General features: G+C 50.5%; 1 long non-coding RNA gene across 1 annotated transcript in view; it reads left to right on the top strand.

Moving 5' to 3' along the window:
* The first annotated feature begins 2,825 nt into the window (after positions 1–2,825).
* Positions 2,826–15,651, top strand: part of LOC146833870 (uncharacterized) — a 755,352-nt gene continuing 742,526 nt past the window's right edge. The window contains exon 1 of the long non-coding RNA XR_014960623.1: positions 2,826–2,907. This is a non-coding gene — a long non-coding RNA (uncharacterized LOC146833870). The remainder of the gene's footprint in view (positions 2,908–15,651) is intronic.

The raw sequence follows: 15,651 nt of genomic DNA, 5'->3' as shown, positions 1-15,651 counted from the left end.
TATAAGTGTCCAATAATATTATAAGGTCTATCCCAGGCCAATATCTGATTTTTCAGAGTCCATCCTATACCAGGCTACCTGTTACTGAGCTGCGCATGACAGCAGTCTCACACGCACAGCCCTCACATGTGTGCACACCTGTGCGCACCTGTAGTTAGCCAAGTGCCTCTTTCTGCATCACAGAGGCCTTATCTTAAAAGGCAGACACTGACAGTACACATTTACTGTGGGAGAGACACATGTAGTGAGACTCACCCACAGCAAAAAGTCCAAAAACGTCTGATCCAAAAAGCAAAAAATCTGGGCATAGTAAATGGCCGGAACCCATTTTGCAACAATATATATAGTATAAAAATGTTTGAATAAAACAAAAGGTCATGGCTAACGACAGACCTAAAAAGTTCATAGGTTGATCATTGTACCGTATTAAAAAACATAAAAGTAGTACCAATCAATGTAAAGGTAGGAAGAGGTATGAATGGTGAAATAAATGAGAGAAAATAATATTTTAAAAAATACTAGTGCCAATCGTGATTAGAGATTCAGATTAGGACAATTTTAATTTGAATCCCATTGCTTCTGTTTTACTTTTGATGTATTTTGTGATTACAATAGTTCACGCACATCTTCCTTATGTCAAATGCATTTAGTTGATTGCTGATGTTATGGGAAAACACCCTCTTTTTTCCTGAAACGGATGTATTTCTCTGGAACTGTAAAGAAAAGTGAAGACAAACTCATACCACGGTGAATGAGAGACATAAGTTTGCAACTTACCCTCTTCCTAAAATACACTTCCCCAGGGCCAAAGTTAGGGGTACACGGCGCCCACCCACTAACCACCCTGCCAAGAAGTTGGGCCCCACTAAAATATGTGGGACTGGTCCTGGTGTAAATTTCAGACACTGAGACACCGGGATAAGTTCAGCGGCGTCTGCACGTTGTGTGCTTTCTATTCCCAGCAGAAACGTGTTGGCAGGGAGGGGGAATTTTTTATTTTCACCTCTAACGGGGCCACCCATTATGGCCTCCCTTTGATGGAGTCCTGACTGTGCGTGGCCTGGAACCTCATACTTGCATGCAAATGCAAGGGAGGGGAAACCAAAGCACACAGCTTGTTACCCAGTGGCATAGCTAGCCCTATGGGTGCCCTTGGCAGTCTCTGCGTTTGCCGCCCCACGGCGGCCGCATTGAAGAACGGGGGGAGGGGGTGCAGGTGAGTATTTTGTCCATTTGTCGCCCCCTCGCGGCAAACGCATTGAGGAGCAGGGGGTCGGGGGTGCTGTTGCCCCCAAAACTCATGCCGTCCAGGGCTGACCGCCCCTCCCCCCCTGCACTCACCTAGCTACACCACTGTTGTTACCACTGCACAGGTACTTAAGAGAGCTGTGCTTTTGACTTTTTTCACTCACTGTGTATAAATGCATGCACTGTAAGAATGTCAAATGTGTTGGTCTGTCCCAGTATTCACACAAATAATTTAAATAGCACTATCTTTTTTTATAGCGCTACTCATCCCAATGCAGGGTGCCAGAGCGCTTTATGTAACATACACATTAACAATAAATCATGTAAGTGTGTAAATCTGTACACAAGATGTGTTACATGATACAGTGAGGGTTATATGGTGTAGGAGTCACATGTCCTTCATAGCTCACTGTGCTATATTAGAAGGGCTACAATTTAGGAACTGGTTGTAACAAAAGGATCTCTGTGTAAAAAGAAGTAACCCACTTACCTATCTACATTGAATAAAAAGTTGTCATCTACATGTCACATGATGTCCTTTGCAGGGAATCACATTAACCTTCTCTACTTCTTTGATTTAGATCTGGGACTACACAAAACATAGAGCTCTCCAACAAACCGACATAATATTTAAAAATGCAGACTTTGCAACGAAATAAGAAAAACAGATCTACTACCACGCTTCTCAGGGTTGACAATTTCTTTGAGGGAATGTTTAAAAAAATAAGGGGCAGATTTACAAGCCCCTTGCGCCACTTTTGCGCCACTTTTCCCATGTTAAAAGTGACGCAAAAGTGGCGCAACGGGCTTGTAAATCTGCCCCTAAATGTATTAGTTGAGGCCATGATTTAGCATCAGGATTGCGCCAGTTTTTCGGCACAACCCCGACTCAAAATCTCAATTGTTAAATCTCATAATGAGCTTAAATGTACTCATAATATACCTGATACACATTTGTATGAGGTCCTAATACCAGATGTTACTTGGTGTGATGTCACTTCCTGTGATGCCATGTGCGGTCACGCGTCGTTACATCATGCACTGTGATTGCACGGGCTATTAAGTCAATTGCATCCTGCCTAACTTGGTTGGTCTCCCCACTTCTTTTTTAGGACTTGTGCCCTGCACTCCCCATGCTTAAACCTTTTCTGTTTGTGGAGGTGCTTGTGAGGCCCTCAAATGGCGCAGCTCTTAGTGTGTCTGTATTAATGTTATTAGTTGGATCTGGTCTGGCAGCGGGTGCCAGGCTGGTAAATCTACAGCATTGGCCTGTTCTACATTAGATTAGCAGTCGCCGCTGCTCCATACCTTGGTTAATTTGTTCCAATTCTAAGAATCACTTACAGCCCATTTCCTGCGTTTACTTAGCCTGCTTTACCTCTCTGGGTCGGCGCATATGTGCGCACACTATGCTCCTCTGCACGTTTGGTCACGCCGCCACCCTGTGGGCAGGAGCTGGATTGAGCCGTCTCTCTCACCCTCCCTGCTTCAATCTCTCCATTCTCTCCTTTCCATTTCATTATTCCCTCTCCCCTCCTCCTTCTCTCCCTCCCCTCCCTTTTTTCTCTCTCGCTGCCGTTGTATCACCAACCGCTTTCAATGTTGGAGCGATCCTGCGCTCTCTTCCAGCTTGCAGCCGAAGGCATCTATTAACCCCAGGTAAGGGGCCACGTTTTCGCGGTGGGCATGGGGAGCCCCGCGGTTCCCCGAATGTCTGCCCCATTGCACCGTTTTGCCGGTAACTGGTGATTTTCTGTCTCTCATCTTTACCCCGTAGGATGCTGTGGCATTTGTCGCGAGCGCTCGGGAGCAGCGCCTCCTTCGCCGGAGAAGAACTAAGGTTAATTAGCAAGGGGGCAGACTTAGGGGATGTAAAAGGGGCATAGTTTATCCCCTGCCACCTGTGCAGTTCCCCCAACTATCCCCAGGCTATCAAGCCTCGGAGAACCCACCTGTTGGGGCTGACAGGTGGCTGCGGTGAAGTGAAAGGGGAGGGCGGGGAGGGGCGCGCTGCTCTCTTTACCTTTTATCTGTGCTTCCTCCGTTAACTAAACCCACAAACCCACAGCAAAGTGACGGGCTGCGCAGTGACGGGCAGGTTTATTTCTCAGAGAGATGCGGGAGTGGCGACTCCAGCGGTGGTGCTTCCAGGGCTTCATTCCTGGGGCTCAGTGAGATCGCCTTCCATTGGGGTATAAGGGCAAGGGATGACTTGTGAGGAGCGAGGCGCTGCGTCCCCGAGGAATGCGGTGTTGAAGTGGCGTCTTGCGTAGGGATACACTTCTCCATTGTGTGGCACTTTCCTGACGGAATGACTGACTGTGCGCCTGACAGAATGACTGACTGTGCGCGCCAAAAGAGACGTGGGGCTGTTTCCCAGGGGCATGAAAGGGCTGTCTCAAGAGGCCAGAGGAATGTGAACTTGGTTCCTCGGGGGCTGCGTCGCTAGATGCATGGGGTCCACCTCCCGTCGCCGTGGAATGTGATGCTGCGCGAAAGGTGGGTCTGCTTCGTTCGGGGATAAGAGGTAGTATTGCCTCCCGGTCCCGGAGGTAGTGGCGGCTGCCCCCAGCCGGTGGGGTTGCTCTCCCGGGAAGCCGCTTCATACGAGCGCGCGGGGCCAGCTGGCTGCAGTCCCCCAAGGGCTGCGTCCTCAGAGTTTGGTGGCCTGTATGCAGCACCCGACCACAGGTACTCCGAGCGTCGGCGCTCGCGGTTCAGCTGCTAATAATTTACTAACGAAAATTAGGCATATGCTCCAAAATCTCTGCTGACGTACTTGATGCCAAAGCCAACTCTCGAGTTGAAATTAATATACTATTCTACAGGTCATCAGATCAGCCGTTGAGTCTCCTTTTGTACAATTTCCATCGGTTCCTGCGATACGCAGGAAGGACAGACAGTGATTGTAGGCAGCACTCGCGGTGCACTGTAGTTGCCCATGAATATTACCCTGCGAGCAATGCTTGTTACTAAAAACTGCAATTCTCTATCTATTTGTATACCCAACACTTGTTCAAGCCTATCTGTTATCATTTCATTCAGAGTATTCCCCATGCCCCTCCCCCCTCCACCTTGGTGTCCTGACCTGTACCATTTTTTCACCTCTGACTCCCGGATCCACGCAGCTGATCCTCTCCTTTGAAGTTTAAAGCGCTCAGTTTAACAAGACCCTGTGTAAACTCAGCGTTCCCAATCACTTCCTGGGAAGCGCTCGCTCGCACAGCTTAAGGAGGGTTGGCTCGGAGGACTCTCCGGAATTTAAGTGGCCACGTTCTCTGGCATCTTGCTTTGGCATTTAAGGTTGGCCACTGTAAAGATTTGTGTTCTGGTATTTAAAATGGCCACGATCCCAGCGATCGGGCGCTGGTAAATGAGTTTGCCGCGTCCCCAGTTCTCGTGCTTTGGCATTTAGGGTGGCCATGCTCCCGAGCATCCTAATCTGGCATATAAGGGTGCAAGAGTCCCAAACACCCTCTTCTGACATTTAAGTAGCCAAGTTGTCAGTCATCCGACCCTGACATTAATGAGGGTCACACTCCCAGAAATCCTGCTCTGGCATTTAAAGTGGCACTGCTTCAAGACATCCTGCTCTGGTATTTAAAGTGGTCCTGCTTCAAGATATCCTGCTCTGGCATTTAAAGTGGCACTGCTTCAAGACATTCTGCTCTGCCATTTACATCCTGCTCTGGCATTTAAAGTGGCACTGCTTCAAGACATCCTGCTCTGGTATTTAAAGTGGTCCTGCTTCAAGATATCCTGCTCTGGCATTTAAAGTGGCACTGCTTCAAGACATCCTGCTCTGGCATTTAAAGTGGCCGTGCTTCAAGACATCTTGCTCTGGCATTTAAAGTGCCCTTGCTTCAAGACATTCGGCTCTGCCATTTAAAGTTGCCGTGCTTCAAGACATCCTGCTCTGGCATTTAAAGTGGCACTGCTTCAAGACATCCTGCTTTGGCATTTAAAGTGGCCGTGCTTCAAGACATCCTGCTCTGGCATTTAAAGTGCCCGTGCTTCAAGGTATCCTGCTCTGGTATTTTAAATGCTCTGGTATTTAAAGTGCCCGTGCTTCAAGGCATCCTGCACTGGCATTTAAAGTGCCCGTGCTTCATAATATCCTGTTTTTGGCACTTAAAGTGGCTGTGCTTCAAGACATCCTGCTTTGGTATTTAAAATAGCCGTGCTTCAAGACATCCTGCTCTGGCATTTAAAGTGCCCATGCTTCAAGGCATCCTGCTCTGGCATTTAAAGTGCCCGTGCTTCAAGACATCCTGCTCTCGCATTTAAAGAGCCCGTGCTTCAAGACATCCTGCTCTAGCATTTAAAGTGGCCGTGCTTCAAGACATCCTGCTCTGGAATTTAATGTGGTGGTGCTTAAATACAACCTTACCTGGCATTTAAAGTGCCCGTGCTTCAGTGCTTCAAGACATCGTGCCCTGGCATTTAAAGTGGCCGTGCTTAAAGACATCCTGCTCTGGTACTGAAGGTGCCCACTCTACCAGGCGTCATGCTGTGGTTTAAGGTGGTCAGGTTACTTGGCATTCTGCTGTAAGTGGCCACACTCCCAGAACTTCTTTTTCTGGTATTTAAGATGGGCATGGTTTCTGGCATATTTGTGTGATATTTAAGTTCCCACACATCCATCCCACTCTGGCATCTAAGGTGGCCACCCACACAGTTGTCTTGCTATTATATTTAAGGTGGTTATGCCTGCAGTCATTCTGCTTGTGTATTTATGGTGGTGAGCGATGGCTTAAACCCAGATACATGTGACTGGTGGTGAATGTTTGCATTGTTCAGCATTTCGACCATCATCTGTGTGTCTTTTGCTTTCTTGCCCTAAGTGCACCGGGTATGCCCAGACATGGGTCTCGTGCACACTGCACACTGGATTCAAGCTAGCCTGGCTGATGAGGGGTGATGCCCCGAAACCGGTTCTAGGATGCTTGTTTCCAGTCCAGGGAGGACCTGGCCTGGCAGTTCGGGCTGGACTGTTCCCATGAGGCACAGGATCAAGACTGATTTACAAATGGCTGGGTCCAAACTGGGGTGGAATGGTGAGCAAGAGCATGATGGATTAAACCCAGATTCATGTGACTGAGGGTGAATGTTTGCATTGTTTAGCATTCCCTGTAACTTTTGCTTGTGACTGTATTTACGGTGGGCACACTTGCAGGCAACCTGCTTTTGTGTATAAGGTGACTGCTATACTGCTATTGCAATTAAGGTGCCAATGCTTCCAGACATTCCACCTTTGCATTTAAGGTGGCCAAGCTCCCGGACAGACTGCTTTTGTTTTTAAGGTGACCAAACACTCAGGCATTCTGCTCTCAATTTTATGGTGGCCCCTCCCTGAAGCATCTTGCTGTCATTTGAGGGGCCATGCTCTCAGGCTTCTTGCTTTCATTTTTATTGCTGCCTGGAACTGGGAATCCTCACACATTTAAGGTGATCTCAACCGGACATCTGCTCTGACATTTTTATTAAGAGGTATTCTTTTACTTCCCAGCTTGACCTTATGTTTATCTTCAGCCTTGTTGAGCACTCATTTATGCCCTCCCACGCTTTGAGGCCCTCAATTATCTTCTTTTTCCAATTACGGGCTGTAAGGTTGCTAGACTAAGTTATTTTTCTGTCCCTTTCAGTCATTAATGGTTTATTCTTTGACGCACATCTGGCGCTCTGTATCGTGCACTTTTTCTAACTATTCTGTCATTGGTGAGGGTCTCTTTCTACTTTTCCTTATCTCCTCTGTCTGGATATATGTTCATTAACATATATTTGGTATCCTTTTGGATACGTATTCATATATTCTTTATTGTCGCCTGATTTGTTCTCTCTTCACTCCTTTGTCCTTGCACAATATTCCTTATTTTAACCTTTATCATGCATAACGCTATATCCCCTCCTCCTGACCGATGGCAAACCTATATGACAACTGAGCCTTTTAGTGCAGGCCAACTTGGCGGATATATATTTGACCAATAAATGCAGTATATAACCCAGTAATTCTCCGCATAGAAAATGCTTATCCTATAACCATGTAAATCCTCACCCTATGTGTAGATATTCTGTGGGCAACTAAATGTGTATCTATATTTGTATGCACTTATACAGTTTTTTATTCCTAGGTGTGTTCGTCCCACCTCACATGCCCTCCCTCGCCCTGATGAAGGTGTAGCCCCCATCTGGTTGTGACACCGAAACGCGCGTTGGCGTTTGTAAGCCCATCGGGCTCCTGAGACTGTATTTACCGGTGTTTCTTAGCCTATCGGGCTGTTGAAATTCCCTTTAGGCGACTTGAACCTCAGAATTTCCCTTCAAACTATCCATTGTTTTTATTTCATGTGGATTAATATGACCCGAGGTTTGATGTTGTTGTCGAATGTGTAGTAGTATGATTGTGTTGTTTTGAGGGAGTGTGTGGGATGATTATTTGTTTTATATTTGAATTTTGATAGGCTCCTTACTGTCAACCCTGTTGGGTGTAATTTATCAATACGTCTAAAGTATAAAAATATTTGTGTGTGTGTACATTTATGTATAATTTCTAGTAAATCAAATCAAAATATCAAAAAAATAAATAAAAAATGATTCAATGAATTTTGTGATACATTGTTCCTGAGTTGCCTTTTGTCCTGGTTTGCCTTTTTGGTCTTGAACACCTATCCTCTAGGACCCCACTCTGGGCCTTGTTCTATCATATACTTGCTGGCAGGTTACCTTCTTTCGTATAGATTCTCTGTTAGTCCCCCTGTTGTACCTGCCTTATCCCACTTCAGGGGTCCCCCTTCTTATTATCTGACATTTAAGCTAGCCTGGATGGACGCTGCACCTGTAAATGCGCTCATAAGTCAGATGTGGAGGTATATGAGTGCAGTGAGAAGCAGTTCCAATTATGCGCATAATTCAATGAAATTGAGGACATGCAAAGCGCTGATCATGTTGGGAAATTGACCAGCACATGTCATTGAAATGTCAATAGAGGGAGAAGAGCGAATACAGGGGTGCACATCATATTTCATTAGCATATTGAAAGAGGTCTGTTGTTTCAATCGAATGTGGAAGGCATTGTATTGCTTAATTAAGATATGGAAAATGGTTTAATGGGTTTTGAAATTTGATGGAACTGGTTGCTTTACTCCAAAGATTAGTTACTGTGAACGATAACTCACTTTTATGCAATTTTCTGTAAAGTGAATGGCTAAAGGAGCCTATTTGATAAAAATTGAAAAGGTTGACTTTAACCAGGCTTTACAGAAGTGGTCTATTGTGCGATTACTCTGGTCCTGCATAGGGGGGTCTTTTACTATGGCCGGGTGCGGGGTATCTGATGTTAGTCCAGCTGGTGGATATATGTGTGATTTCCCTACATTTAAAAGGCAGATTTCTAACAGTCTAGGTGGGAGTTGTTGGAAGATGTCTCATACTGGAGTGGCAGATGTGTGATAGAATGGGCAACTGTGTGCCACATCTCTTACTAAGGTTGGATGGCAGGTATTGCAAAGTGTGGGTGGGAGGTGGTTTTTTTGCGCTATGAATGGGTGACAGATGTTTCATACTATAAGCAGAAGATGCCTCACCCAACAGATGTGTGTGGTTACTGTCACTTACTGGAGATGGATGGATGTTCCCTTTTATGAGTCAATGACATAAGTCGTACACTATAAATCGGTGGCGGGTGTCGCATCATGTGGTTGGGTAGTGGCTGTTTCATACTTTCACTGTTTGACGAGTGTCTGTAACTACTACAGTGATTAGTGCCTCAAAGGGAAAAATAGAAGTGTGAAACTGGAAAGTGATTTCACAAATCAGATTGGAAACGACAGAAAAAGAAGCAAGAGGTTTAATTAATCGGTTTCCCACTGATGAATCATTCATTTATAATAAATTAGCAAGATGCTAGAAAACGTTTTGTAAATAATAATGGAATTTAAAAAAATGTGCTTTATAAATGTACAGAAATATCCATTGCACTAGCACGCCTAGGCCACACTTTTTGCTTTGCCAATGCTTGTTTGTAGGAGCAGTGGGACTTTAAACCTTTTGTTAAAAAAAACACACAAAACTAGTTATAACACATGCGCCTGGGTGTATGAGACGGTAGAATCGGATTGGGGGCAGAGACTTTTGCTGAATCTAAATACATTTATAACATGTGTCTATTAGAAAAATGTGTGGTGGAAAAAATGGATACACTGTAGGCAAATATTTATACCCCAGTTGAAGAAGCACTGCGTATCTGGTACAGGGCGCCTCACTGGAAAAATGCTCACCTACAATTCTTTGTGAGGCGATGTACACATTATAGATATATCGGCATCAGGACATAATGCCACCACTGTTATTGTGCCAGTGTGAGTATATGTCTCTATTATTTATTAAGAGGGTTTCCACACTCCAATTAGTAATCCATGAACTTTCTCTGGTGCTAGTATGTCAGTTTGGTGATGTTGCCACAGCACTGCTACCCATGTCCGCCTGTCAGTGGCGGTCACTAGTGCTTAAATAAGACAGGATCTTTTGTTAGATGGTTTTTAGTTCAACTAGCAGTCTGCTTATTGTGCAGGGCTGTTGCCTAGCTTATATAAAACGCACGGACATTCTTTATTATGCTGGTTTAAAGCAGCAACCCCTAATTAAGTCCACACTGAACCTAGTGCTTAATTTGTAAAAAATGGAAATGCCACCCATTGCCTCTGCCAGCCCTGCCAATGACAGACCAAACCAGCTACTAACCATCACACTCAGACTGCCTTAAGTGACGCCAATTATGTTCCGGTGCTGAGCACTGGAAACCACCGGCTCAAATTAGGCACTGCACTGCCCTGAGAACTACTTTTACCTTGCCCCGACATGAGAGGCAGCATTTCCAAGCCAAAATCCACATTGAACCAGCACCAAAAGCATTCCAGAGTCTCAATCCGCATTCCACTGGCTTAGAAATACCAATGCTGTGGCATAATCCACATTCTTCAACAATGTAAGGTACACCAGCATGTTAGGACCATTGCTCTCCATGGCCAGAATTTGCTGATCTCCCATCAGGCTGTGAACTGAGCCTGTGTCCAGATTTCTGCTAGGATTGATTTTGCTTTGCCTTGATAAAAAGAGAGCTGTGGAGAGGGTGCTGGGGCATGGCCTTAGAGGAGAGCTGTGGAGAGAGTGCTGAAGCGTGGCCTTCAGAGGAGAGCTGTGGAAAGGGTGCTGGAGTGTGGCCTTCAGGGAAGAGCTGTGGAGAGGGTGCTGGAGTGTGGCCTTCAGAGGAGAGCTGTGGAGAGGGAACTGGAGTGTGGCTTGATAGGAGAGCTGTGGAGAGGGTGCTGCAGCGTGGCCTTCTGAGGAGAGCTGCGGAGAGGATCCTGGAGCGTGGCCTTCTGAGGAGAGCTGTGGAAAGGAGTGCTGGAGTGTGGCCTTCAGAGGTGCGCTGTGGAGAGGGTGCTGGAGTGTGGCCTTCAGAGGAGAGCTGTGGAGAGGTTGTTGGAGCAAGGCCTTCAGAGGAGAACTGTGGAGAGTGCGCTGCAGTATGGCCTTCGGAGGAGAGCTGTGGAGAGGGTTCTGGAATGCAGCCTTCACAGGAGAGCTGTGGAGAGGGTGCTGGAGTCTGGCTTTCAGAAGGGAGCTGTGGAGAGGGTGCTGGAGTGTGGCCTTCAGAAGGGAGCTGTGGAGAGGGTGCTGGAGTCTGGCCTTCAGAGGAGAGCTGTGGAGAGCGTGCTGGAGTGTGGCCTTCATAGGACAGCTATGGAGAGGGTGCTGGAGTCTGGCCATCAGAGGAGAGCTGTGGAGAAAGTGCCAGGGTGTGGCCTGTGGCGGAGAGCTGTGGAAAGGGTGCTGGAGTGTAGCCTTTAGAGGAGGGCTGTGGTGAGGGTGCTGAGTGTGGCCTGCAGAATAGGGCTTTGGAGAAGCTGCTAGAGTGTGACCTTCAGAGGAGAGCTGTGGAGACGGTGCTGGAGTGCGGTCTTCAGAGGAGAACTGCGGAGACGGTGCTGTAGTATGGCCTTCAGAGCAGGGCCGGACTGGCCGTAGCGGGCACCGGGCAATTCCCTGGTGGGCTGCACAGATGGGGGCTGGTTTTGGGCCCCCTGGGGGCCGTTCTTGTTACAGGGCCATATTTGCAGCGTAGCTGCAAAATCGGCCCTGTAACAAAATCGGCCGAAAACCGGCCCTGGCAAAGAGCTCGGCGGCACCACCAACCCCCGAAGGGGGGGAGGCCGAGCACTTTGCCAGAGACGGTTGTGGTTCCCAGTCCAGCCCTGCTTCAGAGGAGAGCTGTGGGAAGGGTGCTGGAGAGTGGGCTTCAGAGGAGAGCTGTGGGGAGGGTGCTGGAGGGTGGGCTTCAGAGGAGAGCTGTGGGGAGGCTCTGGAGGGTGGCCTTCATAGGAGATCTATGGAGAGGGTGCTTGAGTGCGGCCTTCAGAGGAGAGCTGTGGAGAGGGTGCTGGAGTGAGGCCTTTAGAGGAGAGCTGTGGAGAGAGTGCTGAAGCGTGGCCTTCAGAGGAGAGCTGTGGAAAGGGTGCTGGAGTGTGGCCTTCAGGGAAGAGCTGTGGAGAGGGTGCTGGAGTGTGGCCTTCAGAGGAGAGCTGTGGAGAGGGAACTGGAGTGTGGCTTGATAGGAGAGCTGTGGAGAGGGTGCTGCAGCGTGGCCTTCTGAGGAGAGCTGCGGAGAGGATCCTGGAGCGTGGCCTTCTGAGGAGAGCTGTGGAAAGGAGTGCTGGAGTGTGGCCTTCAGAGGTGCGCTGTGGAGAGGGTGCTGGAGTGTGGCCTTCAGAGGAGAGCTGTGGAGAGGTTGTTGGAGCAAGGCCTTCAGAGGAGAACTGTGGAGAGTGCGCTGCAGTATGGCCTTCGGAGGAGAGCTGTGGAGAGGGTTCTGGAATGCAGCCTTCACGGGAGAGCTGTGGAGAGGGTGCTGGAGTCTGGCTTTCAGAAGGGAGCTGTGGAGAGGGTGCTGGAGTGTGGCCTTCAGAAGGGAGCTGTGGAGAGGGTGCTGGAGTCTGGCCTTCAGAGGAGAGCTGTGGAGAGGGTGCTGGAGTGTGGCCTTCATAGGACAGCTATGGAGAGGGTGCTGGAGTCTGGCCATCAGAGGAGAGCTGTGGAGAAAGTGCCAGGGTGTGGCCTGTGGCGGAGAGCTGTGGAAAGGGTGCTGGAGTGTAGCCTTTAGAGGAGGGCTGTGGTGAGGGTGCTGAGTGTGGCCTGCAGAATAGGGCTTTGGAGAAGCTGCTAGAGTGTGACCTTCAGAGGAGAGCTGTGGAGACGGTGCTGGAGTGCGGTCTTCAGAGGAGAACTGCGGAGACGGTGCTGTAGTATGGCCTTCAGAGCAGGGCCGGACTGGCCGTAGCGGGCACCGGGCAATTCCCTGGTGGGCTGCACAGATGGGGGCTGGTTTTGGGCCCCCTGGGGGCCGTTCTTGTTACAGGGCCATATTTGCGTAGCTGCAAAATCGGCCCTGTAACAAAATCGGCCGAAAACCGGCCCTGGCAAAGAGCTCGGCGGCAGAGGAGAGCTGTGGGAAGGGTGCTGGAGAGTGGGCTTCAGAGGAGAGCTGTGGGGAGGGTGCTGGAGGGTGGGCTTCAGAGGGAGCTGTGGGGAGGCTCTGGAGGGTGGCCTTCATAGGAGATCTATGGAGAGGGTGCTTGAGTGCGGCCTTCAGAGGAGAGCTGTGGAGAGGGTGCTGGAGTGAGGCCTTTAGAGGAGAGTTGTGGAGAGGGTGCTGGAGTCTGAACTTCAGAACGGAGCTGTGGAGAGGGTGCTGGAGTCTGGCCTTCAGAGGAGAGCTGCAGAGAGGGTGCTGGAGTCTGGCCTTCAGAGAAGAGCTATGGAGAGGGTGCTGGAGTCTGGCCTTCATAGGAGAGCTATGGAGAGGGTGCTTGAGTGCGCCCTTCAGAGGAGAGCTGTGGAGAACATGCTGGGGTGTGGCCTGCAGCGGAGAGCTGTGGAGAGGTTGCTGGAGTGTAGCCTTTAGAGGAAGGCTGTCGAGAGGGTGCTGAGTGTTGCCTGCAGAGGAGGGCTTTGGAGATGCTTCTGAAGTGTGACCTTAAGAGGAGAGCTGTGGAGATGGTGCTGGAGTGCGGTCTTCAGAGGAGAACTGCGGAGAGGGTGCTGTAGTGTGGCCTTCAGAGCAGGGCCAAACTGGCTGTAGCGGGCACCGGGCAATTCCCTGGTGGGCCACACAGATGGGGGCCGTTTTTGTTACAGGGCCATTTTTGCAGCATAGCTGCAAAATCGGCTGGAAACCGTCCCTGGCAAAGAGCTCGGAGGCACACCCAACCCCCAAAGGGGGGGAGTCCGAGCACTTTGCCAGGGCCGGTTGTGGTTTCCAGTCCAGCCGTGCTTCAGAGGAGAGCTGCGGAGAGAGTGCTGATGGGTGGCCTTCAGAGGAGAGCTGTAGATAGGGTGCTGGAATGTAGCCTTCAGAGGAGAGCTGTGGAGAGGGTACTGGAGTGTGGCCTTCAGAGCAGGGCCAAACTGGCTGTAGCGGGCACCGGGCAATTCCCTGGTGGGCCACACAGATGGGGGCCATTTTTGTTACAGGGCCATTTTTGCAGCATAGCTGCAAAATCGGCTGGAAACCGTCCCTGCCAAGAGCTCGGAGGCACACCCAACCCCCAAAGGGGGGGAGTCCGAGCACTTTGCCAGGGCGAGTTGTGGTTCCCAGTCCAGCCGTGCTTCAGAGGAGAGCTGTGGAGAGAGTGCTGATGGGTGGCCTTCAGAGGAGAGCTGTGGGAAGGGTGCTGGAGGGTGGGCTTCAGTGGAGAGCTGTGGGGAGGGTGCTGGAGCGCGGCCTTCAGAGGAGGGCTGTGAAGAGTGTGCTGGAGTGTGGCCTTCAGAGGAGAGCTGTGGAGAGGGTGCTGGAGTGTGGCCTGCAGAGGAGGGCTGTGGAGAGGGTATTGGAGTGTGGCCTTCAGAGGAGAACTGTGGAGAGTGCCCTGGAGTGTGGTCTTCAGAGGTGAGCTGGTGTCTGACCTTCAGAGAGGAGCTGTGGAGAGGGTGCTGGAGTACGGCCTTCCGAGGAGAACTGCAGAGAGGGTGCTGTAGTGTGGCCTTCAGAGGAGAGCTGCGAAGAGTGTGCTGGTGGGTGGCCTTGAGAGGAGAGCTGTGGGAAGGTTGCTGGAGAGTGGGCTTCAGAGGAAAGCCATGGAGAGCGTGCAGGAGTGTGGCCTTTATAGGTGAGCTGTGGAGGGTGCTGGAGTGTGGCCTTCAGGTGAAAGCTGTGGAGAGGGTGCTGGATTGTGGACTTCAGAGGAAGTCTTTGGAGAGGGTGCTGGAGTGTGGCCTTCAGAGGAGAGCTGTGGAGAGGGTGCTGTAGTGTGTCCTTCAGAGGAGAGCTGAAGGTAGGGTGCTGGAGTTCGGCCTTCAGAGGAGAGCTGTGGAGAGGACCTGGAGTGTGGCCTTCAGAGGAGAGCTGTGGAGAGCGTGCAGGAGTGTGGTCTTCAGAGGAGAGCTGTGGAGAGGGTGCTGGATTGTGGCCTTTAGAGGAGAGCTGTGGAGAGAGTGCTGGAGTGCGGCCTTCAGAGGAGAGCTGTGGAGAGGGTGCTGGAGTATGGCCTTTAGAGGAGAGCTGTGGATAGGGTGCTGGAGTGTAGCCTTCAGAGGAGAGCTATGGAGAGGGTGCTGGAGTGTGGCCTTCAGAGGAGAGCTGTGGAGAGGGCCTCGAGTGAGTCCTTCAGAGGAGAGCTGTGGAGAGGGTGCTGGAGTCTGTCCTTCAGAAGGGAGCAATGGAGAGGGTGCCGGAGTGTGGCTTTCTGAGGAGAGCTGTGAGCATTTTGGACAGGCCACATGAAGGGCTTGCTCACTCCCCGCATGACAGGGCCCAAGCCCCGGCCCTCCAGGTGCACCCACAGAAACAACCCGCACCCCGTCTCCCGACGGAACTCCTGCCCCCGGACATCCAGGTATCATGGGGCCGGACCACTGCCGGCTCCCCCGGCCGGACCAGCCGCCATCTTGGACACTGCACCACGAGGCCGCATGGCCTCAGCTCGACCCTAACCCTGGGCCTGGCCAGACCCCGACATCCCGGCACCACCATCCACCCAGGAGGTGAACGGACCACTTGGCAGGTCAATGGGAGAAAGAAGTGCCAATGGCTCTCCCCCGCCAGGTGCCGATCGCCCTCCAGCTCCCCTGAGCGCTGGCTCCACCCCCCTGTTGGGTGTCTGGACTCCCTCATCCCGGACCTTCCGACCTCCAAGTGCGAGGGTCCGGACATCAAAGGACGCCAGACCTATAACTAGGGCAGCGCCAGAGCAGGAAGGCAGTTGTATCCTGGAGTCGAGAGACACCGAGAAGAACTCATCCTTGACGGACTACCGGCGCTGCCGTAGCCCTGCCTTGTGAACTATCGTCCTGCCTGCTAGCGCTGCCACAGCCTTCTGCAAACTCCATCCTCGTCGGGACCTGCTGGCG

This window comes from Triturus cristatus, chromosome 4_2 (assembly GCF_964204655.1).
Source record: "Triturus cristatus chromosome 4_2, aTriCri1.1, whole genome shotgun sequence".
Lineage (NCBI taxonomy): Eukaryota > Metazoa > Chordata > Amphibia > Caudata > Salamandridae > Triturus > Triturus cristatus.
This window is presented reverse-complemented; position numbering and strand designations above follow the sequence as displayed.